General features: G+C 42.6%; 1 protein-coding gene across 2 annotated transcripts in view; it reads right to left on the bottom strand.

Moving 5' to 3' along the window:
• Positions 1–27613, bottom strand: part of BOLA3 (bolA family member 3) — a 448482-nt gene that overhangs the window by 1846 nt on the left and 419023 nt on the right. The gene's annotated exons all lie outside the window — the stretch shown is intronic.

Here is a 27613-nt window from a genome sequence, read left to right as displayed (position 1 = left end):
ACAAATGAGATCAGAGAAGAACTACACCTTCATATGGACCCATTTCTTACAACAGAGTACTGTGCTGCAGTCTTGATAATCCAGGAAAAGTGCTGCGTTACACAACATTTTAGTAAAAATGGACTGGACAGTGAAGATGCACAAACAAACAGAAAGCAATCTCCTGTCACAGTGGCAAGAGATAAACTGAAGCCCCCATTACAAAGATTTCTGCTTCAGTTTTGTAATACTGAGATGAAGAAAATCTACCCTAAAAGACACTTACACACACACACTGGGAGCTCTAATTAAAGATGCTATTGCACTGATACAATCTCTGAATGACTATCCTACAATGTTTATTTTAACAAAAGGTTTATAAATAAGTCAATTAACTTCCATCTCCTGGTAAATATTTTGCTCTGTGTAGTATGATACTGAACAGAAAGAGACAACTCTATACACTGTTAGTTTGGAATAACCTTATGAAGTATCAACATGAGAGGAGATGCAGCAGTTTTAATTAATAAACACTAGATATAATTTTGCATTATGAAATGGGGAACATAATACTAATGCGTTATGCTTAAAACAACAATGGGAAAGTCGATCTCCTCAATCCTTTTTTTATTCAGTTGTAATGTATGTATGTTGTATTATATGTAGACTCAAAAAATTTTTTTTTTTGAAGTGAAGATTGTGTAAGTGCACAATGTGATTTTATATACTTTCGCCTTCATGCTTGCCAGCTATCAACCCCTTTTCTACAGGTCCCTAGCCCATTTACGCCTTCCATCAAGAAAGTCACAAAGTGACAAGTGGTGCACGGTGGAAACCATATAGCAAGCACTCATCCAGACCACATTCATGAAGGGCTGGCTCGTTTAATGTGCTCTTACCAGAACTGCCTTTATCTAGATGGCCTACAAGTTTGGCCTCACTATCCTATAGTACATGAGGTTATGACCAATGGCTAACTTTAGGAAGATGTATGTTGCATGTTACATTAGCAATTTTGATCCAGCATGACAGAAAAACAGTTGCTTATGGGACAAATGCTTTTCCATATTTGCAAAGATGCTTAGACAGATAGTGAACTTTTAGTAATATTGCATGGATGCAACAAAATTCTACAAATGGGTCTATGGAAAAAAAAAATCACATGGAAAAAGACAAGAAACCCTTGCAAAGTATATTTGGGAAGTCTTTGTACAAGGCAACTCAGGGCAGTACACGGTGTTCCTAAATGTACAGAACTATAATCTGAAATGTGAAAGAGAAGGCAAAAAACTACACATATGCCAAGAGTGCATTTAACAATGCAGAATGAAAAACTTGAGTCTTTGGGTAATGTTACAATCCATATTGGCAGAAGGAAAAAGTAAAATTTCAGACATGCTGACATTAACTTCAAATTTCCATTTCTGGAAGAAAAAAAAATCAGCTATAGAAGAAATTCAGTCATACTGCTCTAAAGAATTCATTTGCATGCAGAGTTTAATACTTAAAAGTAACAAATAATAGTTCCAAGTCAACAAAGAAGATGGATGTTTGAAAGGATACATGAATTGCATCTGAGGATACTAAGATACAAAGCAACAGCAAGAAATGCAATTTAATTGCCAAGAATGTAGACTTAAAAGGACAAACAGTGCAAGGCTGCATCATTTGTAATTCATACGAAAATAATCCAGAGACTATAGTATAGCAAGCACCAAATCAGTTATGTTGAGAGGGAATAGATTTATTTCAATTTAAGAGAAGCCCATACATATTTTGTATGGATTATTTCCAGTTCATAGAAATAAAAGCAGCAAAGTACAAGTATGATTAGTGTAGTGAAGTATTTTTTAAGATGGTGATTGCCGATGCTATCCTATGTAAATGTTGCTTAAAATACAAGAGGCAGAATTCAGAAAGTGTGTTGCTGAAGTGGGAATTCAAAAATATACCATCCAGTCCACACAATCTGTAACATAATGGAGAAGACATCTATCCAAACAATGAAAAAATCTTAGAAAAACAGCAGGAACAACTATTAGAACCATCATCTTGTTATGTTGGAATATAGGAGTATTCAACTTCAAGGAGTCGGATCTCTCCCCAGCTCAGTTGTTAAAAGGGTAAAAGGCTGAAAAGGCAAATGTAACCTATTTCCACTTTGCTACTGAAGCTGAAAACAAATACAAAGCAAATGAAATGATGGACAAAAATCAGCAGAAATGTATTTTGATGAAACTAACAATACAAAACTAAAAATGTTCTTATTAAAATACGTTTGAATGCATATAGAAAGATACTTATGCAAAATTCTGCACATGCTCTCTCTCTCTAATATATATATATATATATATATATATATATATATATATATATATATATATATATGTATATATATAAAACACACACACACACACACACACACATATATATATATACACACCCACATATATTGGATACGCACATATATTGGAAAAAGATGAACAGCATAAGTAATGCATGCTATCTCATTGCAGAATATGTATAAAAGTTTTTTTTTATGGAGTAAAACATCTCATGGAGACTACAACCCATCCACAGTACATGTGGTTCCATCAGCAATCTGAAACACACAGGGATTAAGCACTGTCAAAATTGGGCCCTTCCACAATTTAAGGGGAGAACCTACCTGCTCTTCCTGAGAACCCTTATGACAATTCCTGTGACGTATTCCTGTCTTCAGTAATAAGGATTTTTGCACGTCGCCTTAGTATCTTCCTATTTGGAGACCTGGCATGCTTAATGCAAAAACTGATACATCCAAACTACTAGGCATGCACCCATTCCTCGCTAACATGATGAGCATCAATTGGTAACTTCAATACATTAAAACACTGCAAGACTCTGCTCTGTTCCCCTACCTTCATAAGGGTCTGTGCAGTAGTGGGTCAGCCTGCCACCCCCCCCCCCCCAAAAAAAAAGATGGATTTGCCAGCAGCAACTACTCACACCTCCCCTTACTGGTCTAGCAGCAAGGTGCTAATTAACATATTGTTGGATTACAGTCTGGGCTTTATACTTCTACGTAAAGGAGATGCTTACAGTGTGAAAACTGTTCTGCAGTGAATGTTGGAGCAAAGGACATACATAAAAAGAAAGAGATGTACCACATGCAATTATTTCTGGCTAGACTGGGTGAGAGCAATGGAAGTAGATGATGTGTAGAGTATTCCAAAGAATAAAGACCATAGTCTACAGAATTAAAAGTACTTCTCAATAAAAATGAAGATAAGAATAAGGCTACATGGATGTCAATGGAAAGAAGGCTGGAAAAAAAAGTTGTTTTAGGGAAAAAAAAGCAAGAAGTTTCAAATGGAAGGTTAGTATTGTGCATATTTGAAAAAGTACAGTTGTGCACACTTACCATAAATGTAGGTGCTAGAGTGTATTCACTGTTGCAGTCATCACCTGTGGGTTATCCTTGCTGTGGTAACCCTCGGCTGGCCCGAATACCAAAGTCAGTGTTTTTCTGCATTGGCTGCTGTCGCCTGTAGTCTGATATCAGTTCATCAGTGCTATAAAGCAAGGCAGCAGATGTCATTACATCAGTTTTTCTTGTCCTAACCTATAAGAAGCACAAGAAAATATGGTAAAGTGGTCCTGGTGGCTAAAAGCCACCGTGAGAAGCTTATGTCCCCCTAAGGAAAGAGGATACAAGGAGGAAGAATGGAGGGAAACCAGGACTGCAACAGTGAATACACTCTAACATCTACATTTATGTTAAGTGTACACAACTGTACTATGTTCTTTGTGTTTCACTGTTGCAGTCACCACCTATGGGAGGATTTCCAAAGCTGAGGAGAGGGGTGGAAGGATTAGTTAGAGACCTAGACAGGGTCAGCATGCCCTGCAGAACTGCAGAGGCAAATCCTGCCCTAGCCTTATAGAAAAGAGGTAGGTGGTAATGCTTTGTAAAGGTATGGACAGAGGTCCATGTGGCAGCTTCCAAGATGTCCCTGGTGGGAACTCCTCTGAGGAAGTGGAGGCTGCCATAATGGAATGGGTACGAATAGACTTAGGGGGTGGTTTCCCATGTAGTCTGTAGCAGAAACGGATACAGTGCAATATCCATTTGGAAATGGTTTGCTTGGAAATGGGCTTTCCCTCTGCCCGTGGGGCAAAGCTGACAAGAAGCTGGTCTGTTTTTCTGAAGGGTTTAGTATGGTCCAGGTAGTATCCGAGCTGTCTGTGCACATCTAGTGAGTGCAGAATTTTCTTCCCCTTGTTTTGAGGGTTAGGAAAGAAGGTGGTTAGATGTATGGCCTCGTTGAGGGTCACAAGATACCACCTTGGGCATATAGGAGGAGTAGTCCTCAGGGAGATCCTGTCTGCATGGAAAATGATGAAGGGCTCAATGGCCATGAGTGCCTGAAGTTCTGAAACCCTTCTAGCTGAGGTGATAGCTAGTAGGAAAGAAGTCTTCCAGGAGAGGTACCTCAATTCTGGTAAAGCAGCAGGTTTGAATGGTGGTAAGGTTACTATTTCTAAAATGTAATTCAGGTCCCAGGCTTGCGTGGGTGGGCCTTCTGGGAGGTCTGATATTATAAGCCCCTCTGAGGAATTGTTTCATCAAAGGATGTGAGAAGAGGGGCTGGTGTGTATTGAAATGAGCTGAAATGGCTGAGGCATGGATTTTAATTGAAGAGAAGGAGAGGTCACCATTGAGTAACTCTGCTTGGTAGTCCAGGATAAGAGGGATGGAAGGTTGTGAGGTACTTCCCCTCTGGACTGGCTTCAGGAGCAGAATATTTTCCATTTCCCTGTGTAAGATTTTCTGGTGCTGGGCCTTCTGGCCTCTGTGATAATGTCTAAGACCTGTTTGCTTAACAGGGGCCCCTTGTTTGCTTTTAGGTTCATAGGTTCATACTAGGCTATCTGCCCTAGGGTATTTATAAGCCTAGCCAGAGTGTGTCTGGCTTTCGCCACCCATTTTTCGAGGTTAGTATACTGTGCCTCTGTCTAACAGTGACACAGAAGTGATACCTGGGGTAAACCTACGATCTCCCATCCACTCAAGATTCCTCTTGAAGAGAGTCAATGAGGGACTCTGCCTAACCTGGACTGGGATTTTATTCCAGAGTGAAGGGAGCCCCTGGGTTATGAATCTGTCCCTCCAGCATGCCCTATTTATTTCAGTGCTGAGGTTCAAGTCTCTCGAGCGCGTAGCTCGATGGGATTTGGATTTTCTGAGGTGCAGCATGTCCATTAATTCCGGGTTGGACATGGCTTTATACGTCAGGCACAGATCCCCTCTGAGCAGGCGGTATGCCACTGAGTACAGCTGGAGTTTCTTTAACTGGGAAGCATATGGCATCTGTTTGAGCCCTTTGATCCTCTTGATGAGGTACTTTTGGGGTCTTTCCAGTTGCTGCAGGTGTCTGGTAAGGTACATCCCAAAAGGGGCATTGTACTCAATTATGGGCCTGATGACGGATGAGTAAAGAGGCACAATGACCTCCCCTGATCTAGATGTGAATCCCTTCATGATTAGGTGGGCTATATAAAATGTTTTTCTAACCATTTTGGCCACGTGGTTGTCAAATGAGAGATTGCTATCAACTTGGGTCCCCAGGTCCCTAATTACTTCTTCTGTACGTAATGGATTACCACACCTATGTGGTAATTTGTGGGCACTTTGTTTTTGCCAAAGGGGATGACTATACACTTTTTGGCGTTTAGCTTGAGGCCATGGCTCTGGCACCAGTTGTCTGTTTCTATGAGGCCCTTTTGGAGGATGCTTGTGTCGGCTGGAGAGTCGATTATGGCGCCCAGTTTGCAGTCATCTGCGAACTTGGTCAGCCACAGTCCTTCCGTGTTGGCCTGTACCTCCGAGAAATATATACCGAACAAGAGAGGTCCCAGGACTGAGCCTTGTGGGACGCCACTTGTAACCGGTTTGAAGTCTGACATGACTCCAGCAATTCTAACCATGTGGGTTCTGTCCTTGAGCCAGTTTGCAACCCATCTAGTGACATAGGAGTTTATATTTAAGCTGGTGAGCTTATCTATAATGCCCAAGTGGGGTATTGTATCGAAGGCTTTTGCGAGGTCCAGGTAGGCTGTGTGGACCACCTTCCCCTCGTCAATGGCCTTGGTGACTGTTTCAAAGAAATCGACCAGGTTTAAGAGACAGGATCTGCCCTTGAAGCCGAACTGGGTAGGATCCAGTGTCTGTAGGTCCCCAATATCTTTATTTATGAGGTCCAAGATGATCCTTTCCATAGCTTTGCAGACCAAGCTAGTCAGGCTTATGGGGCAATAGTTTCCAGGATCCGTTGAGGCACCACCTTTGTGGAGAGGGACCACTGTTGCTGTACACCACTTTTTGGGTACATATCCTGTAGTAAGGCTGAGAATGAACAGTAGTTTTATGTTTGGGTTTAGCTCTTCTTGGAGTTCATGTAGGACGCAGCCCAGGACACCATCTGGTCCCATTGATGCTGTGTTTTTTGCTTTGGAGAGGGCGGCTTTTACCTGAGCATCTGAGATGTCAGGGGAGCAGCACTCTGCTGGGATAGATATTTGCCCTTTTGGTGGGGTATATTAAAATATTAGCCAGGCTGACTGTTTGAGAGTGTGCAAGCCTGGGTTGCAGCATCCTCCCCCCACCTGGGTCAAGTAGTCTGAGATCAGGGGAAGCTGCCTGGGAGGCTGCAATGTCAGGCTGCGCGTAAGGGGTACCAATGCTGCCTGGGCCAATCTGGAGCAATGAGGATGGCCTTTGGTCTCTCCTCCCTTATCTTGATCAGTACCTAGGGAATATGAGGCAGAGGAGGGAATGCATACACAAAGAGGGAGTTCCAGGGGAAGGTCAAGGCATCCACCTTCTACTTTGGGTGGTGATGCTCCCTGGTACAGAATTTTTTCAGCTGGTGGTTGAGTTGCGAAGCAGAGAGATCCACCTCCGGAGTTCCCCACTCCTGAATGACTTCCAAAAAGATTTTTCTGTGGAGCTGCCATTCATGGGGGTCCAGTAAGTTTCTGCTTATTTAGTCTGCCAGGGTGTTGTTGATCCCTGGTAGGTATTGGGCAATTAGGTGTAATCCCATGTAGGAGGCTGTCAGCCAGAGGTTCATGGCTAGCCTGCACAGAGGGAAAGACTGGGTTCCTCCCTGTTTGCTGATATACCACATTACTGTGGTGTTGTCTGTTTTGATAAGGAGAACCCCTGGCCTGAGATGGGGTTTGAAGGATGTCAGAGCCTTTTGTACTGCCATCATTTCCTTCTGATTGATGTGTAAGGAAAGGTGCTGGGCATCCCAAAGACCTTGGGTGTACCTGCCTGCTAGGTGAGCACCCCTAGCAATGTCTGAGGCGTCGGTGGTGATGGTCTGCCCGGTGTGGCGGAGGATGAAGGGAAGACCCTTGTTCTTGGTACAGGCCCCTGCCCACCAGAGAAACTTGGCCCTTATACATGGGATCAGCGGGAGAGAGGTCTCTAGAGGCTGAGAGTGCTGACACCAAAGGTTCTTTAGATACCACTGAAGTTTCCTCATGTAAAGCCTGGCCAGAGGAATTAGGATGCAAGATGCCATGCACCCCAAGGCTTGCAGGAACTTCCTTGCAGTGAAGTGACTTTTGGAAGCCAGCTGGGTAAAGTAGGGAGTCAGGAAGCTATGCTATTCTGGGAATAGGAAAGCCATTTGGGATGCTGCATCCAGCAGTGCTCCCAAGAAAATTATCTTCCTGGAGGGTGCTTGCTTTGATTTCTTCTCGTTGGTATTGAGCCCTAGGGAAGTTAGGAGGGTTTTGACAGAGAGAAGGTTCCTTGAGCAGCTCTTCTTTGCACTCTGCCTGAATGAGGCAGTCATCCAGATAAGGGTAAATCTGTATATTTCTCTGTCTGCAAATGCTATGGCCGGGGCTAAGCATTTGGTGAATACTCTGGGTGCAGTCGATAAGCCAAAGGGTAGCGCAGAGAACTGAAAGTCTTGTGAGCCTGCTCTGAAATGCAGACATTTCCTGCAGGATTCCCTTATAGGGATGTGCAGGTAGGCATCTTTTAGGTCTAGGGTCACTAGCCAGGCTTTTAGGTCTAGGGTCACTAGCCAGGCATTTTTTGTCAGCATAGGCAGCAGCTGCTGCAAAGTTAGCATTTTGAATTTGGGGACCACCAGGGAGGTGTTCAGAATGGATAGATCCAGGAAGGGGTGCCAAGTGCCCTCTTTCTTGGGAGCAAGGAGTAGTCTGGAATAAAAGCCTTTGCCTGTTTGATCTGAGGGGACAGGTTCTACTGCCCCCTGGGATATGAGAGTTTGGACCTATTTCAATGCCTCTGCCCACTGATTTGGAGGCAAGTCTGGGTACCCTCATGGAATTGGAAGTTGATTGAAAGAGAATTTGTATCCTTGAAAAATAATCTTTAAGACCCATTGGTCCTTTGTTACAGAAAGCCAATTTTCTTTGCAGAGGGAGAGCCTTCTTCCTAGCTTTTGGTGAGTGAAAAGAGGGCAGAGGGTGGAGAGGGAATCAGAGTTTTTGCCACAGAAGAGTGGCTTAGATCTCCCTGCCTTTGGAGCGGAAGTGGTCCACTGTTTGGTTCTCTGCTGCTCCTGGGATAGGGGTCTGGCTGGTCTGTCCCTGTGGGGCTTACCTTGGCCCTGTCTGCTAGGTGCAGGGAAGGACCAGTGCTTAGAGGGAAAGTTCCTGCTGAACCTGGGAGGTTGAACCTGAAAGAAATATTTTACTGTTTGCATAGATTTTGCTTTGTCTTCCATCTTTTTAAGCACCCCTTCTGCTTTTACTCCAAACAAGTGGTCCTTATCCAGGGGAGCATCAATTAATTTACACTTGACATGATCAGGGAGAGGTTGTTCCTTCAACCATGCATGTGTCCTAATGACAGATCATGACACTGCTGCCCTGCTTGAGGTTTCTAGGGTGTCATATCCACAGTGTAATGAGTGTTTGGCCACTTGACAAGTAGAGTGAAGTAAATCTGTTAACTCTTTCAAAATGTCAGTCAGGAAAGGTTGAAATCTTTTGTTTAATAGTTCCAAAGTGTGTTATTGATATTTTAACATATGGAACTGACAGCTGAGTGCTCTGATAGCCAAGGTTGCAGAGGTGTACACCAAGGTTGCAGAGGTGTACACTTTTTACCCCATATGTCCAGAGCTCTGGAATCCTTGTCAGAAGGAATAGGATTCTTGGCAGAACTAGTCTTAGCTCCTTTAGGTCCCTGTGTAATGATCTCTGGGTCTGCAAGAGGATTTCTTTACAGGTATTTGTGGGAATCCAGTACTCTAATACCTGTCTGGTTTACTGGGAGCAGGTGGGATGGCATCAGGAGCTAAGCTGGATTCATGGAAAACATCATCCACCACCTCTAAAATGGGGGGGGGGGGGGGTGGCCAGGGTTCGGTGCTGGGGCAGGTCCAGAAACTCTCCAACTCTTTTCGTAGACTGGGGTAAATCTTGAGATTCCTTTTGGAAATGTTCCCCGAGGGTGTGAAGGGTCTCTCCAAAGGAAAGGTCTTCTGGTGGACACGCAGAAGGAATGGAGTCCTCTGCATCTGAATCCTCATAAGCAGTCAGAGCTTGTTGTTCCTCTTCAAAATCTGGATAATCAGATTCCTGAGAATCCTGTTCTGTCATAATTTCAGGAGAAGGGTGTCTTTACCTTTTAGAAGTTGTGGCCTGACTACTCTTGATAAGGGAGATGAGATCCTCCGCCATTTTAAGCATTTGGGCTTGGGATGGTGGAGCAGGAGCAAGATGGTGGCTAGAGGCAGATTTTCTGGGAATGGCCTGGCTTCTAGGCCTAAGAGTATCCAGCGGTCTGAGAGAAACAGTAGTCGGATGCGAAGACATTTTTGTCTAGATTCAGTAGTGTGAGATGCCTCCTCGGAAACTGGTGCCTGTGTCGCTGCTCCAGACCCAACAGAGGCAGAGACACAGCCAAAGGCTTGGAAGACGAAGAAGATTTCTGCAGCATACCTGACTCCAAAAGTGTCTTGGTAAAGGCCTGCGTAGATATCGATTCAGACATCAGGGGCTGCGAAAGTGCCTTACTAAATTCAGGAGAACTGACGACCTGCTTAGTGGTAGAGTCGTCGGAAGGCTTAGCCTTGTATGGTCGGTCTCTATCTTTATCTCTGCTGTTTTTCGGAATGCCCACGGATTGCTGGCTGATGGACACCATTTCGGAATGCGAAGATAGAAGAAGAAAATACCTGTCTAGTAATAAGAGCTCTACGGCGAATGGTTCTCGCGTTAAAGAGGGCAAAGAACTAGCAACGGGGGACGTCGTGGTCTGGGCTTAAACAAGTGACAGTATCAATGGACGTCTCGGTGTGGGATCTGCTTTCCACAAGAGAGACAATTGTTAACTTTTTCATACATCGGTTAGTGCAAGAAAAAAAGATTCCCCAATGGGGTACTTAGCTTTAGACGTTTTCAGCGGTAATTCAAATTCCGGTAGCGGCCGACTGGCACACTTGTGAACTGCTTCTGCTATGGGCTCCACGGCAAGAAAGACTGATTTAATGGTGTCGGCTGCTTTGCTTTATAGCACTGACGACCTGACATCAAACTACAGGCGACAGCAGCCGACGCAGAAAAAGATTGACTCTGCTATTCGGGTCGGCCAAGGGCTACCACAGCAAGGATAACCCACAGGTGATGTCTGCAATAGTGAAACACAAAGAACATCAAGATGAGAGACTACAAGTACATCAAGGACGTTGCAAAATAACTTTTTAAATCACAAAATCTAAAAGTGTAGGCTGCAGGTGCAGGGAGGACTGGGTTAGGAATTTCACACTTCATACATCTTACATTTGCTTGAACCTGGGAACTGGTGGCTTGTCAGAGGGAAAAGTAAAGTACAAAGGTGGAGACTCATTAAAAACTTACCTAATGTTATAATAATGAAGGTAGCAAATGATGCTGGAAAAAATGGATAGATGCTTTGCATCCTTAACTGCTACTACTTTACATCACCAAAATTACCCAAGTTTTACAGATGGATGATTTCATGGGTAGTAAGTTAAAGTTGTGTACGGATGAGAATGCTATATGTTGTTGTGTCTTTCGGTTTTTCCCGGTTAGGGGTCGCCACAGAACAACTCCGGTCCGCTAATGACTGGCAGTTGATTTTTATGTACTGAGTTGCCAACCCTAATGCACAACCTTCATCGAAGGTACGCCCATTCACGCATGTCTCCATGCAGAAGACGCTCTAGCTGAGAGTCGAACCGAATATCTATGGTGGACTGGTCAGTCTGGCAGATGACATTCTGAGTGAATTTGATGACTAACTGATTTTATTTCAGGAAATAAGCTTTACTTCTAAAGCTGCTTTAGTGTCCTAATGACTTTATGGATCAAAGGACTTCTGTTGTGGGAATGGCAGACAGAAAAAGACAAGGAAGGAATATGTACTGCAGATATGGAACACATGGGAAAGAGCATTTTGGGTTTTGACATGCCACTTGAATTTGATTGTTTGTTCTAAGTAGTTGGATGGTACTCAGATTTAAGATGGTATAGAATATTACTAAGCTAGTAGTCTAAAAACCCAAGAACCCCATTTAGTGCAACCCAGTAAATCATAAATTGAATTAGCTGCCCAAACAAGGATAGTCGTACCACAATCCCAGGAGTGAATTTGCAGATGCACATCCAGTCATTACAAGTGGTTTTAAAGGTGACCGATTACTACACTAACTCTCTAGCAAGAAAGTCTATTCCAATGTCAAGGGACTCACTAGGCAAGATATTATGCTAGAAGGTCCTACGCATGTCATGATTAAGGCAGACGTTTGGATAGGGTATTTGTAGTTTACCAGTCTTCTGAAGTTGGAAGAGGTCATATAGGACAGGGTATTTTACTGCACACAAGGCAGACAAAGGTCATTACTCAGAAGGCTGTTTTGATGGAATATTGTTGGTATTGCACATTGTGATTAAAAAGAACATAGTGGAAATATTATTAGGCTCCAAGGATGTTTAGAAATGGATACCAGTTGTCCGATGTAAAGAGTTTAAGCAAAATGTACAGAGCATGAGATATCAGTATTGTAAGCAGAAAATCTGGTGGCTAGCAAGAGATAGGAACCAATGGTAAAAAGGTACAGTAATGCGCCATTAATGACTGGGTGCTGGTGGTAAAAAGCAGTCTGAGGGCACTGAAGAGATGTACACATTTTTTACTGATAAGAAGAATATACAGGGTAAGGCACATGAAAAAATTAAAATCAAGTTGGAGGCTGCAGGAGCAAAACAGGTCCAAAAAATGAAGGGCATCTCAAGACCAACTATATAAAAGGAATGAATATTTAATTAAAGATGAGCGCTTTCACTGATAACACAGCTTCTTCAGATCTAAGTTAAAATAAATAGAAACTTAAACTGATTCTTTTATATGATCACCTCTAGTGGTCAAACAAGTAATTACAGTGAAGAAAACAAACTGATTATTTTGTATGATCACCTCTAGTGGTCAAACAAGTAATTACAATGAGGTTACATATAATGAATGAATAGGAAGTTGGATATACGTCATAAAATCACAAATCAAATAGATGTTAAATGCTCAAACAATGCCTTTCATGAAAATACAGAAAATCCCAGTCAACTACATTTCCAAGTGGAATGACATGGAAAATATATAACCTATATGAAAAATGTCATAAATAAAAATGAGTGTTGAAGGGGGGGGGGGGAGAAAAAGAAAAATGAGGTAAAATGCTAAATTCTTTTATATGATCACCTCTGGTGATCAAACAAGTAATTACAGTGAAAAGAACATAAACTGCCTCTCTTGGTATGTTAAATTATCATATTTTCTTAAAATCCTACCTGATTTGGTTCGATTGTAATAGTTGTATATCTCATCTTCTGTGAGCCTAAAATAGGCTTCAACAAGTGGATGATGTACAGGTGTGTACTCACTTAATTTTTTAAACACTAAATTGAAATCATCTTGTGAGAGTGCAGAGTCTTAAGAGACTACAACAGGACCATAGAATCATTATTAGACCTGCTGATAAAGGTGGTTGCATTGTTGTGATGAATACCCTACACTACTATGATTCTATGTCAAGTATGCTGCACAATAAATTTTATAAAGAGACTGAGTTATCAGCAGTACAAGAAGTAATTTTATATGTACATAACATCTTATTAGACATTCATAAGAGTGGTTTGATTGATCGTGATTTATATGAATACCTTCTAGTGAAAACACCTTTGATTCCAGTTATACATGGCCTGCCAAAATTACATAAGAATGCCAGTGACCCACCCATGAGACCAATTGTTTCTGGCCGTGGATGGGTCACTGAGCATATCTCTGTACATATAGAGAAACATCTGAGGCAAGTACTGAACAAGAATAAGTTTGTATTAAAGGACTCTAAACAGTTCTTAATAGAACTATATGATTGTTTTAACTGTAATGGCATCACTGATGAATTTATGTTCGTGACCTTTGATATACAATCACTCTTTACGGTCATTCCAAACACCTTAGGACTTACGTTTATTTCTGAATATCTTAAGGAACATAGTGAATACGACATAGTGAAGATTGATTTATTGGTACACTTCCTGGAACTAGTATTAGAAAACAATTTTTTTGTTTTCAATGACATCATATACAAACAGGTAGATGGCGTAGCTATGGGCACTTCCTGTGCCAATAGCTACGCCAACATGTTCCTTGCACATTGGGAACAGCACATCTTGTTCTGTGAGACATTATTTAAAGAACACGTTAAGTTCTATCGACGTTTTGTCGATGATGTGTTTGTGATATGGAATGGCACTTTAGAACAACTTCAACTGATACACACTATCATGAATAACCTAATTGTCTCAAATTTACAATGCAGTTTTCATATAACAGAATTGAATTCCTGGATTTGTATATTGAAAAACTTCCAAATGGTCTTATTAATACAGGAGTGTACAGGAAACCATGTCATGTTAATACCCTGCTCATGAGATCGTGCATGCACGCTCCTTTTGTATTCAGGAATGTTATGGTAGGTCAGGCCATTAGAGCATCAAGGCTAAATCCTATGGAGGCAGGCTTCGTATCTGAACTAGGGGACCTTAAAAGTAGACTTCTGCAGAGAGGATACAATATCAATGAAATTGATCCTTCTCTGGATGGAGCCTTAGGACTACGCAATACTGTAGCTACACCATATTTTGGAGGTCACAGTTCCAACACCCAGGTGAATAGGGAGCAGGTGTTATCTCATGTTAAGTTTTCAACATATTATTCATCAGATAATAATGAGATTAGGGATATCATCAATAAATATTGGTCCATCATGCATGTTGATCCCAAACTAAGAGTTATAGTTGGTGAAACTCCCAGCTTTTTGTACAAGAATAAGAACAATCTTAAAAAGATGCTATGCTACCCTAAGTATGGAACAGCAAACAAAGTAGCAGGACATACTAAACCATGTGGTAGATGCAATTTCTGTCAATTTATTAACGAAGACAGTATCTTTTTACATCCTGATACGCTTGTCACTTATGAAATAAATGTGGAGGCTGACTGCATGACCACTAATGTGGTATATTTGGCCACCTGCCAGATCTGCTCCCACTTTTATGTTGGGGAAAACCAACCGATCATTAAGGGACAGAATGAGGGAACACATCTATCACATAAGGAAGGGTTCACCTCATAATGCCCTAGCGAAACATGTCAATCTTGCAGGAAGATCGCACTGTTTTTGTTTTAGAGTACTTGAAACTATAGTTCCTGCAATAAGAGGAGGTGATATTAGGACGCATACAGAAAATAAGGAATGTGACTGGATAGTTCGGCTTAGGGCAGATAAAGGATCTGGCCTCAATGATAGAGCCTCGATAAAACCGAGACTAAGAACACGCAGGAATATTAAATAGATTTTATCTGCTTTCTCTAGTGACATCTGCACTAGTATTTTACTTCATTTTTCTTTTTCTCTCCCCCCCCCCCTTCAATACTCACTCTTATTTATGACATTTTTCACATAGGTTATATATATTTTTTATGTCATTCCATTTGGAAATGCAGTTGACTAGGATTTTTTGTATCCTTAGGACAGGCATTGTTTGAGCATTTAACATCCATTTGATTTGTGACTTCAGGACATATATTTTGTATATTCAACTTGTTATTCATTCATTATATGCATTCTTATTGTATTGACCACTAGAGGTGATCATACAATAGAACCAGTTTATGTTCTTTTCACTGTAATTACTTGTTTGATCACCAGAGGTGATCATATAAAAGAATTTAGCATTTTACCTCATTTTTCTTTTTCTCCCCCCCCCTTCAACACTCATTTTTATTTGACATTTTTCATATAGGTTATATATTTTCCATGTCATTCCACTTGGAAATGTAGATGACTGGGATTTTCTGTATTTTCATGAAAGGCATTGTTTGAGCATTTAACATCTATTTGATTTGTGATTTTATGACGTATATCCAACTTGCTATTCATTCATTATATGTATCCTCATTGTAATTACTTGTTTGACCATTAGAGGTGATCATACAAAAGAATCAGTTTATGTTTTCTTCACTGTAATTACTTGTTTGACCACTAGAGGTGATCATATAAAAGAATAATTTTAAGTTTCTATTTATTTTAACTTAGATCTGAAGAAGCTGTGTCATCAGTGAAAGCGCTCATCTTTAATTAAATATTCATTCCTTTTATATAGTTGGTCTTGAGATACTCTTCATTTTCTGGACCTGTTTTGCTCCTGCAACCTCCAACTTGATTTTACTTTTAAGTGCTTTTTAAACTGGGTGACAGGTAGCATTCATCTGGTGTATTCAGTGGTGTGCTGTTTTGAGTTTACATGAAAAAATTAGACAGGACACCAGAGTTGTAGTGGACAGGATAGTTGGGCTTTTAATAGTATTAAAATGAGTAACAGAGTAGGTTAGAGGGGACTCCAAAGGGAGACTCGTGTGGGGTTTAGACTCAATTTAAGAAATAGAATAGCAAAGTTTTGCAGGTGGGAATGCAGATTTGTAGGATTACATTTATCTAGAAAATGAGACCGACATTATGACTTGGTGGACCAATTCTCTGTTGAACTGTGATCACAAATTCTTTGACTAAATGTACTGCAAGAAAGGATAAAGAATACTATAAGTGGAGGGAGGAATGAGAGAAATGGGTACAGTAACAGATGAGTACATTTTCAGGTTTAAAGAGTTTGTTGATAGAGTAAGGGATGAAAGACATGGGGTTATTAACTCAAATAAAAAAGTGCTAGAGAAGACACTTTATGAACGAGTGGCAGAAGTGTATAGGGGTCCAGGTTTAAAACACTTGGTTAACAGAAATACTGTGTGGGAACCAACTCTAGTCAAGTTATGTACAAGTACAGTTGTAAAGAAAGGAATAGGCAGATGGCGGATAAGTTAGCGATAACATTTCTGCTAGAGTGTCATACTGAAATGGTTCATCTCTGAATAAACATGACAGAATGAACTACTTGACTATGCAGAATGAAAATGAGGGAGTAGGGCTTAAATATTAAAAGAGGGGGTAGGACTGAAAGTACAGATGTTTTAGGTATTCATCTTAAAGACAGGCTACACTGAATTCTAGTGTGGAAATATTTACTTGCTCACAGAGGAGTGTGGATCTGAGGCTATTGGTATTTTTATGCGATTTGGAAATCAAACAAACCTAGCAGTGCTGTTTTCATTTACTAAGAAAAAATAAATAAATCTAGGAGAGAAACCTGCTGCAAATGAAACTAACTTATGATACTTTTCCTAGTCCATATGCAGTTTCCAGTGAAAGGATAAAAGTATTACAAATACACTGACAAGTCTCCTTTTGGTATCTGGATGTGGGTGAACTATGGGGCAATTTATTTATTTTTTTTAACTGCAAAAGAATATGGGCTTTTTGGGGTTATCGAAGAGAAAAGGTTAATCAAGAAGCTTTGAAAAATGAACTTGTAGCTACTTTGACAGTTTAATGAATGAGAGATTATTTTCATCAATTAACATGGGGTACGTCAAATGCTTTTTAACTTTAAGAAAACCTAGGTGGCAATCTGAGAGGTGGTGCTAAATAAAACGTTAAAATAATATGGAAGAAGAAAAAGAAATGGCTCACTAACTTCCACTTAGATTACAAGGAACATGGTTTTTGAAAGAAAACTCATTACCACTTACGCTGTGGTTCTCTGAAAAGTTATTTACCACCGTTACCAGTGAGGATCTTACCCAATTGCTCTGATTTTTTTTTTGTTCTTTTATCCATGCAAACAGGTTATTTGCCATTCCATTTAGAGATAAAGACAGACCAGTTTAAACTTCATAGGTTTGGAAGTGCTAAAGTCTGGATTCTGCCCACCATAGGGCTAAATATACTGAATCAGCATGAATAATCACCATATTATGTATTTCCTAAGTAAATATATCCCAAAACCTTGTTTTTTTTTTTTCCTGTCTCTTGGGTTGAAATCTTAATTACAAGGCAAAGGGATGTCAGACATGCCAATGCACAACCCCTGCTTGTTTCTACTCTTTTCACAACTTTGGAGATACACAAATATATACATGAGAGCTAGTTCAGGTAAGATACTCAGACTGGCTCTCCATTTAGGGGAAGATAGTACTGGTAAAGTTTAACCCTATCATGGAGGGGTTTTTTTTTTACGTCATGGAAAGGAGGCAGGCCTTGCACATATACTGAAACAATCTATTTTGGTGTCATCCCCAGGGCAGCAATGTATGAAAAATAAACCTACATACAATGAAACAGTATTAGTAGCAAGTCAGGGATAAGAGCAAATAAGTGTGGAGGAGGCGTTCTGTACTTTTTTGGGACTGAAATTTCCTGCATTTAGTACAGTGGACAAGTTCAGCAGAGCAACAGCCATGAAAACAACAGCACTATGAAACACCTGAAAGGAATTCAGGGCAGTACTCACTGAGGCTGTGCATTCTCCTGCTAATAACTGTGATTTGAATGAATCTACAAACAAGAGTGGTCACTACCTTCAGGTAATGAACCAGGGCCCTATACAGTCCACAAAAGCGATTTATTTACAAACCAGAGTAATAATTTTTTTTCCTATTTATCAGGACGTATTGGTACAGCAGCAATACTACAGATCCATAATGCTTAGCCCTTCCTGCCTTTTCAATGTTCAAATATGCCTCCTGCAGTAGGATAAAGACTTTTTGTAGCTGTAAGTAATATATGCAATATAACATTTGGAAAAGTGGTTCAACCATTTGACACAAACACTGACCATAACAGCAGTCTATTCTATATCTGCATTATTACAGGTGAAACAAGTTATGTATGTACCATAACAATAAACTTGTATGGCTGTGGTTTCATTCTTCTCTTCCTACACCAAGTGTTTAATAAGGATTCTCAGTTACCAAGGCAAAAGTATCAAGTTTCCATTGGTTTAACTATTTCCACTTACCAATAATACATAGCACGCATCTACATCACCTGATCTACATGACAGTCCACTTAGAGAACTGCAACAAAAAAAAAAAAAAAGCACACATCCAAATTCCCTTATCCAGGCCATGGGGATGTGGGCATGCATGTAGAGGAGAATAAGCCATGAACATGCAGTTTATAATTACTTTTTGAAAAGGAAAACATTTTTGCTAACATCAGAAAATAAAACAAAGTTTCACAACACTCTGAATAACAGATACATTTTCTTAAGTTTATTTAATTTTTCACTATTTTTTTATTTTATTTTATTGAATGGGTTAAATCCAACTAGACCAATGGCTTTTTTTCAGGGGTAATCCAAGGTGGTATTCATACTGACTTGGGGGAAATTTGGCCAGGGCACTGAGGAACTTCACCTACTCTTTTTGATAAATGCTGTAGGAATTTTTATATCCACCTAGGCAATCACCAGCTCAGGAAGATGGGGCCTCAGTTTAATGTCCCATCTAAAGGATGGCACGCTCAGGGGTTTGGCACCACTTGCATGCTGCACTCCAGCTTTAGTACTGGAAAATTCATTTCACTAACTAGTGTAGCAGTAGAACCTACAGCCTTCTGCACCACAGGCAAGTGTGCTACCTGTTCAGTTACTGAGACTGCTAAAATTGTCTTACATGTAAAATAATCAACACATCAATGCATGGGTGGTGACCCGTGGTTCAATTTTATAAAATCTTCAGGTACACTTAAGAGAAAGTGAAGTACAAAACTGAAAAAAAAATGTGGTAGTTATAATCTAACTATAGTCTAGATGAACTGGCTACTTGGCTTCGATAGGAGTGAAGCATAATATCAAAATATTTAATTAAAATCAGACATCTTGTGAAACTTTAGGCAGAAAACCTCCTTACAGATCCTAGTACAATTAAAGTTTCTAATACAGGGAAACCATTTTTCTGATACTTCCAGACAAACTCTCTTCTCCTGTATTTGTTTCAAGGTCCCACTTCTCCATTACTTGTTGTGTCTTTCGGCTTTTTCCCGGTTAGGGGTGGCCATAGCAGAACTCCAGTCCACTAATGATTGGCAGTAGATTTTTACGTGCCGAGTTGCCGGCCCTGACACACAACCTTCAACGAAGGTACGCCCATTCACGCATGTCTCCACACAGAAGATGCTCTAGCTGAGAATCGAACAGGACAATGTCTTACTGTGAGGCGACAACGCTACCGCAGCACCACCACCGCAGTCTATCAAAAATCCCTTAGTAATGAGCAACTCCTCTTCCAGGACCTTGCAATAAATGTCTTGCCCGGAATTAAGAATAAGTGCAATAAAGTTCTATCCTGAATAGAGAGACTGAGATTAGAAGCAATTTAACTATAAAACAGCAGGTGTTACTTACCGCTCCTGGCCACAACTTATCACAAATGCCCCGAAGTTAATTTTTTGAAAAAGTTTTAATAAAATATATTTGGGGTAAAACAAACTTTTAGTTATGTACTTACCATAACTTCGGATGTATGGGATCCATCTCGCCTACATTCATAACTGATGGGCTCGGAGCCGATCCATCGGCTCCGACTCGGCCAACTAGTACACTAGAACAAAGTCTCTTATTGGCTGGGCTACCCTCTATCCCAGGATGCACCACACCTGCTTCCCCAGATCTTGTTTGTTCGCTTTCATACTTACATGCAAACACAGAAAAAATAGTAGTTATTACAACCAACTAAAGTTCTTCAAGAGAAGATCTCCAAATGGAACTACATCTCCTCTAAATCCCAATGGAAGGGGGAAGGAGGGTGGGTACGTATGAATGTAGGCAAGATGGATCCCATACATCCGAAGTTATGGTAAGTACATAACTAAAAGATGTAATGGGATCCTATCTCGCCTACATTCATAACTGATGGGACAGCGTCCCCTAGCACCTAAATCCCGGGTGGCTCATTGGAAAACACTCCTGAGAACTGTGGAACCAAAGGAAGCCCTGCCTCGAGAAACCACATCTAGTTTGTAATGAGAAATGAAAGTGTGCGGAGAAGTCCAGGTAGCCGCAGCACAAATATCATCTATTGATAATTTGGAGTGAAAAGCTACAGAAGTAGCCATTGCCCTGGTAGAATGAGCCCTGACTGGAAAGGTAAGCTCTTTGTTAGCCTGTGAATAAATGAAAGAGATGCAATCTTTAATCCATTTAGCTATGGAAGTTTTAGCTACTGGTTGACCCAATTTGTTTATTGCAAAGGAAACAAACAGTTGATTTGATTTCCGCGTCTGAGTGGTTCTATTCAAATAAAAACGCAGTTGTCTATGGACGTCCAACTGATGAAGAATATATTCTGCGTTATTAGAAAACTCAGGAAAAAATACAGGGAGCTCTAGAGTCTGTTGAATACAGAAAGAAGCTACCTTTGGTAAAAAGGAGGGATTTAATTTCAGGGACACTCTATGCTTGTGAAATATCAAATAAGGAGGATCAGAACAAAGAGCTTGAAGTTCTGAAACCCGCCTGGCCGAAGTTATGGCCACTAAAAAGGCGGTTTTCCAGGACAGAAATTTCAAATCGCAGGTAGCAGCTGGTTCAAAAGGGTGGGCAGTTAAGGCAGCAAGAACCAAATTTAGGTCCCAAGGGGGAACAGGGTGAGATATTGGGGGCCTAAGGAGCCATGCTCCTTTAAGGAAAGACTTGCAAAGTTTGTGAGACATTAATGAAGGTTCAAAAGAAGCATGAAAATTAGAGATAGCCGCTAGTTGAACCTTAATCGTGGAAACTGAAGAGCCCAATTGAAAAAGAGAGGCCAAGAAATTCAAAACCTCCGATACTGGGGCAGTAAGGGGGTCTATACCTCGTTGCTGAGCCCAGAAGGCGAACCTTTTCCATTTGCTGGAATACAGTTTGACAGTGGAAGGTTTGTGAGAGGAAGACAATATGTGGATCACCTCCGGAGAGAGGGAATTGTCTCGGACTAAGGATGGAAGCGGAGTAACCATGCCGCCAATCTCAAGGACCTGAGAGATGGGTGAGACTGTCCTGACTGATGAGTCAACAGGTCCGGCACCGGGTCCAAAAACCATGGACCTTCTACCGCATACCTCTGAAGGAAGGGAAACCAAACCTGACGAGGCCAGTGTGGGGCAATCATTTCGCTCTCCAGGTAAATCGCCTTCTGTATCACCCTCGGCAGGAGGGGAACCGGAGGGAAGGCATAAAGAAGACCGGGGGGCCAAATGTGGGTCAGAGCGCCCCTGGGAATCTGTCCCTGAGGGGGGATTAGAGTGAAGAACTCTCTGCACTTCGCATTGTGGGGGCTGGCAAACAAGTCACAGCAAGGGAGACCCCATTTGGCGAAGATTTTCGCAGCCACTCTTTGGTTGAGGGACCACTCGTGGGGTAACAGAATGGTCCTGCTTAGTCTGTCCGCAATCACATTGGATTTCCCCGGTATGTGCGTTGCCATTAGAAAGCGGTTGGTAGCTACCGGCCAGTGCCAAAGTCTCATGGCTTCTCTGCACAGTGGGTATGACCTGGTTCCACCTTGCTTGTTTATATACCAAACCACCGACATGTTGTCAGATAGGATAGTAATCGGACCTTGCGGGAGAGCGTGATGGAGAGCTTGTAGTACCAAGAGTACCGCTCTCATCTCCAGGATATTGATATGCAAATGCGCTTCCTGGAGTTGCCATGTGCCTTGGACCGACCTGTCCAGGTAATGACCCCCCCACCCTACCTGGGAGGCGTCCGTGGTCACAGTGGCAATGGGGGATTGAGGAATAAAGGGTCGCCCCTGGTCGAGATTGGATCGGAGGAGCCACCAACGCAGATCCCGACGGCAACTCTCCGTAATCATGACTAAGTGGTTCAAGGGGAGTTCCTGATAGGACCATTGAACCGACAGAAGCCATTGCAGAATTCGCATGTGGAGTCTGGCTAAGGGGACTAGGAGTATAGTTGATGCCATCGAGCCCAACACTTGTAGGATCAGATGGGCCGGAGCTCTTGATAGGGGGAGGCAGGATCTGACTTGGTTTTGCAAAACTTTAATTCTTGCTGCCGGTAAGGCGGCGCGCATCCTTTTTGCATCTAACTCTGTGCCTATAAAAGTAATACGCTGAGATGGCTGTAGTACAGATTTTTGCCAATTGAACGTAATTCCCAAGAAACGGCCCAAGGTGACCGTGGCCATGAGCGCCTGAAATAGTAGATGCTTGGAGGTGGCAGTAAGGAGCCAGTCGTCTAGATAAGGAAACACTTGGAATCCTAGACTTCTCAGGTGAGCAGTCACCACTGCCAGACATTTGGTGAACACCCTGGGGGCTGCGGTGAGACCAAAGGGCAGTGCTCGGAACTGGAAATGACTGTCTCCCAGGCAAAAGCGTAAATGTCTCCTGGACTCTTGACCCATCAGAATGTGATAGTAAGCGTCCTGGAGATCTATGGAGCACATCCAGGCATCCTTCTCCAACAGTGGGAGAATGGATTGAAGGGTGACCATTCGGAATTTGGACTTTTTCACAAAACGATTCAATGAACTGAGGTCCAAAATGGGCCTGAAGTCCCCTGTCTTTTTTGGCACCAAAAATAATCTTGAGTAAGTTCCTGATCCGATCTGGTCGGTGGGGACAGGCTGGATGGCTCCTTTTTCTAGCAGCTTTGAAACCTCTATTGCTGCCTGATCCCACTGACTGGATGGCACGTCCAGGATTTCCCTTAAGGGAAGGGGGGGGGGCTTGATGAAGGGAATGAGATAGCCTCCGGTTATAATCCGGAGCACCCACTGATCGCTGGTTATAGCTTTCCAAGCTTGTGGGTGTTCCGCAAAACGACCCCCGACTGGCTACGGAGCAGCACAGTCGGGCAACAACTCAGGGACGTGGCAACAACTCAGGGACGTTGAGTGTAGGAAGAACCACGAAAGGAATCGCGGTCTTCAGAGTTACGGGGGCCTCTGCCGCCTCTGGGGCGGCGTCTTCCTGAATTCCCCCCCCCTGCCTCTGGAGGGGGGATCACTGGGTGGAGTAGGGAAAGACCTCCGAGTTTTTCTGAACCACATTTTCCCTCCTCTCTGGGCCTTGGGGTAAGGCCTAGAGGGAGCGGAAAAGCGGGCCCCAACGGCAGTCAAGGTCTTGCCCTCCGGCTCGCACTGAGTCAGTGTGTCCTTCACCTTGGGTCCAAACAAAGATGACCCATCAAAGGGGGCATCGGCGAAGGAAGACTTGAACGCCTCCGCAAATGAACACAAGCGTAACCAGGCGTGTCTCCTGAGGGCAACGCCTGTTCCCGCTGCTCTACTCGCCCCTTCGCCGCATACGAAATGAGCCTCATGGATGAGTTTACAATGGAAAATAAGGTAGTCATCTGGGCGCCAACAGTGTGGGCTAGCGCCTCAGGTAGATTACCAGTGAGGGACTCACTTAGCTCTTTAAGGAGGTCCCTTTGGAGCCTGGTAAAATGACATAAGTAATTCAGCGACCGTAAAGTAAAGGCCGCTGAAGAAAGGGTACGCTTCCCGTACCTATCCATGCTCCTGGAATCCTTATTAGGAGGGTGGATAGACGTTGAAGCCTCTGCCACGTCCTGCTGTGTGGCAGATGCCACCACCATAGCATCTACGGGAACTCCTTTAGTCAAAAATTCCTTCTGGGGGGGGCTGAAAGAAATTTATTAGGTCTTGCAGGCACCGGTTCCACAGAATCAGGGTGTTCCCAAGCCCTTCGAGAAACCAAATCAAGCAATTCATCGAAGGGCGGAGACACCCAGGAGGCGGAGGGCTGGGCCCCGAAGGCCTTGAGGAAGACTGACTCCTCAGCGGAAGGGGTTTTGGCCTGCCAATCTCCTCTCTGTCTCAGAATCTCAAGGATATCTGAGAAAGAGACATCATCCGAAGATGATTTAGGGGACCCTTCCGCGTCATCAAGGTCAGTGTCCGATGTGACAGACTCATCTTGGGAGTCCACGTGCTTCCTCTTGCACAATTTCTTCCGTGGGGGCTCGTCCGAAGCAGTTTCGGATGGACCCCCCGGAAGAAGGGAACCCCCGATGGGGGTATCCTCAGGCCCTGGGTCCCCGCTGTCATGAGACTGCAAAACGGCAGAAGCACCAGTCTCCAGGTCTAGGGACGGTGAGGTGGAAGCCTGCTGAGCCGGCAAGGACATGGCCAGCTCGCTCCTCATGGCCTCAAAGGCAGGACCTCCAGACTCCATGGAGATCACTGGCCGAGAGGCCATGACGGCACAAGGAATTCCAGCAGCCGATGCTCCGAGGGGAAGACTAGGTACCGAGGCACCCAGTCCCAAGATGTTCCCCTCGGGCCCGGCTGAGGAAGTCCCGGTACCAAACCCTGAACCCGAGGACAGGGTAGGAACAATAGTCGGTGCAGATAGACCTCAAAGGGGTCTCGGTTCCGACCGTACGGCTCCGCCTTGCTCCACCATCACCAACTCCAACGGCTCCGAGGAGGTTGGAGGAGGAATAGAGTGTTTCGGAGGGGGGATCGGCTCCGAAGCCAACTGGGCCGGAGCCGAGACCATTTGAGCAAAAACTGGAGACTGGAAAAGCCTCTGAATAACCCTATCCAAATCCGAATCAGACAGTTTTGAGGATTAGAGGAGGTAGACAAGGGTCGAGACGACTTTCCTCTCGGCTCCGACAATGTAGGGGACCGGCTCCGAAAAGGCTCCAAAACTATCGGCGCCGGATCCGACACAGCATGAATAACAATCGGCGCCGGGAGCCGAGGGGGAAGAGTCTGTGCTGCACACCTCCACCGGCTCTGAAACCATCGGAACCGATGGAGGTGATTCGCCTCTCGATACTCCAACCTGCGGTTCTGAAACTAATGGAGCCGAGGAAAGAGGCATCGAGGCAGACCCTTCGACCCTCAGCCCCGAAGTCAGTGGAGCCGAGGAAGAAGAGGTCGACTTATGCTTCTTAGCAGTCGGTTCCGACGGACTTGTCGGAGCCGACGACCTTTTCTTTTTTGAAGCAGTAGGAGAAGAATCCAAGGCTTCCTCAAAAGAGGGCTTAATAAGACCCTTCAAGATCAATTTATTTTTTCGCTCTTGAAGAACCCTAGAAGAAAAGCATGACACACACTACATGTCTCCTGTAAATGTTTAGGTCCTAAACAATACACACATATAGAGTGACTGTCTGTAATAGACATTTTATAGTTGCACCTAGTGCACTTTTTGAACCCTGATTTTTGCTCTTTGGACATGTCTATCAGGATATAAGCAGTGTCAAAATACCAAAAATTTTGCGCCAAACTGTAGAGCGCGAGAACAAAATGGCACGAGCTCTCCAGAGAGAGATTTACCTCACAAGAAAAAACACAGCAGTAAGAACACAACAACAACGGGCAAAAGCCCTCTAACTTAAACGGGCTTTGCCCGGAGAAAAAAAAGGGAAACAATAACACAGACTTCAATAAGAAGGGCAAAGGCCCTTTAACTTAAACGGGCCTTGCCCGACAGCGATAACCAAGTATCAATCACTCACACAACAATAATACACAAAAATAGCCGTTAAAACAGCTGTTGTATTAATTTCTGAAGAAACCCCAAGGTCAAAGACCAGTAAAAGGTAAGAAAAGAACACTTAGCTCCAGCCAAGTCGAGACCACGTCCAGCTTGTAAAGCGGCAAATGAGATCTGGGGAAGCAGGTGTGGTGCATCCTGGGATAGAGGGTAGCCCAGCCAATAAGAGACTTCGTTCTAGTGTACTAGTTGGCCGAGTCGGAGCCGATCCAGTTATGAATGTAGGCGAGATAGGATCCCATTACATCAAATGTTATGATGCTCTATTTTCATGGGGTAACGACCATAAACAGTCCCAAAATATGTTCCTCCATCTACCCTCCTCACAAGTCAGATCTTTAACATACAGATGAAGCAGAGAAAATATACAAGCTGAAAGTAGAGTACAGAGATATTTAAACAGACACTGCCATCCAAAACATAAATTTACTCAACTTGAAGACATATCTGGGGATTCTTACCAAAGCAATCCAAGTTTCAGATATATGTGTACAAGTTTAAGACTAGCTGCTGTGATGTAAACATCAAAATCTGTAACAGAAATACCATCTATCCAACAGGAAAAAGAGAGCTCAAGAGATCCTAGTCTTACTACCCATCCACAGAAAAGAAGCGTCTAGTCTCTTAATCTTAAGAAAAATTCCTCTTTCAGGGTCCAAAGACAGATCCTAAGAAATAGACCATCAATGGGAGAATAAACTATTTGATAGATATTATTCTCTGCTGAAAGTCTAACAAGTTACTCCAAAGTCAAAAAAATACCCCTTCATCTTATGAATTATGATCTTGCATGAAAGTTCCACAAGCCCCCCCCCCCCCCATGACAGAAGAAAATTGAACACCTACATAGATTTTCTTTCAATGGATACCTTGATGTATCTGAAGAAGCTCAATTTGAGAATCTCAGTCTTCGCCTGATTCACTTTGTAACCAGAAAACCACAAAACATCCTCATGTCATACACCCTGAAAACCACCTCCCAACACCTGCTCTGACTGGGGCAAATATAACCGCAAGTAATCTGCATACAATGACAAACTTAAATATTTCCCAAGATATATCATGGATATAATGGGGACCATAGTCTAATTGATAATGGAGGAGGGACTCCAGCCAACTGGCACAGAGTCTCGGGTGTAGTCTGATAGACAGCATGAAAAATGGAAAGAGACCACCACGAAGGATTCACTGTTTATTAGAAAGAAAATGACATAAAAGATGAGCGCTTTCGCATGCTCTACTGCATGCTTCTTCAGATCTAATACATAAAGGAGCAAGCTTCATTTATATACCTAGCTAAAGTAGCTACTCCTACCAGAAAATCAATTGGTCAATTAAACAATTAATCAATCAGTTCACTCCTTACTATGAATACAACTGCATCTATAGTATTCATCCAATGTTAAAAAAGTAGTATATATACATATTTTTAGTACCAAACCCACTTAAAAACCACTTAAAAACTCCTTAAAAACTTAGGAGCTTACTATCTAGCAATTAAATTGTGTCATAAAACATAAAAAGCTCATAAAAAAGCTCATGAAAACACTACAAATGACTCCACAGCCCCCAAAGTACTAGGAAATCTTAGTTAAAAACAACATCAGGCATAGTGGATGAGCAATATTAAACAG

This window comes from Protopterus annectens, chromosome 8.part1, assembly GCF_019279795.1.
Source record: "Protopterus annectens isolate FY-2018-M chromosome 8.part1, PAN1.0, whole genome shotgun sequence".
Classification (NCBI taxonomy): Eukaryota; Metazoa; Chordata; order Ceratodontiformes; family Protopteridae; genus Protopterus; species Protopterus annectens.
The sequence above is the reverse complement of the archived record's forward strand: the minus strand, read 5'-3'. Positions and strand labels throughout refer to the sequence as shown.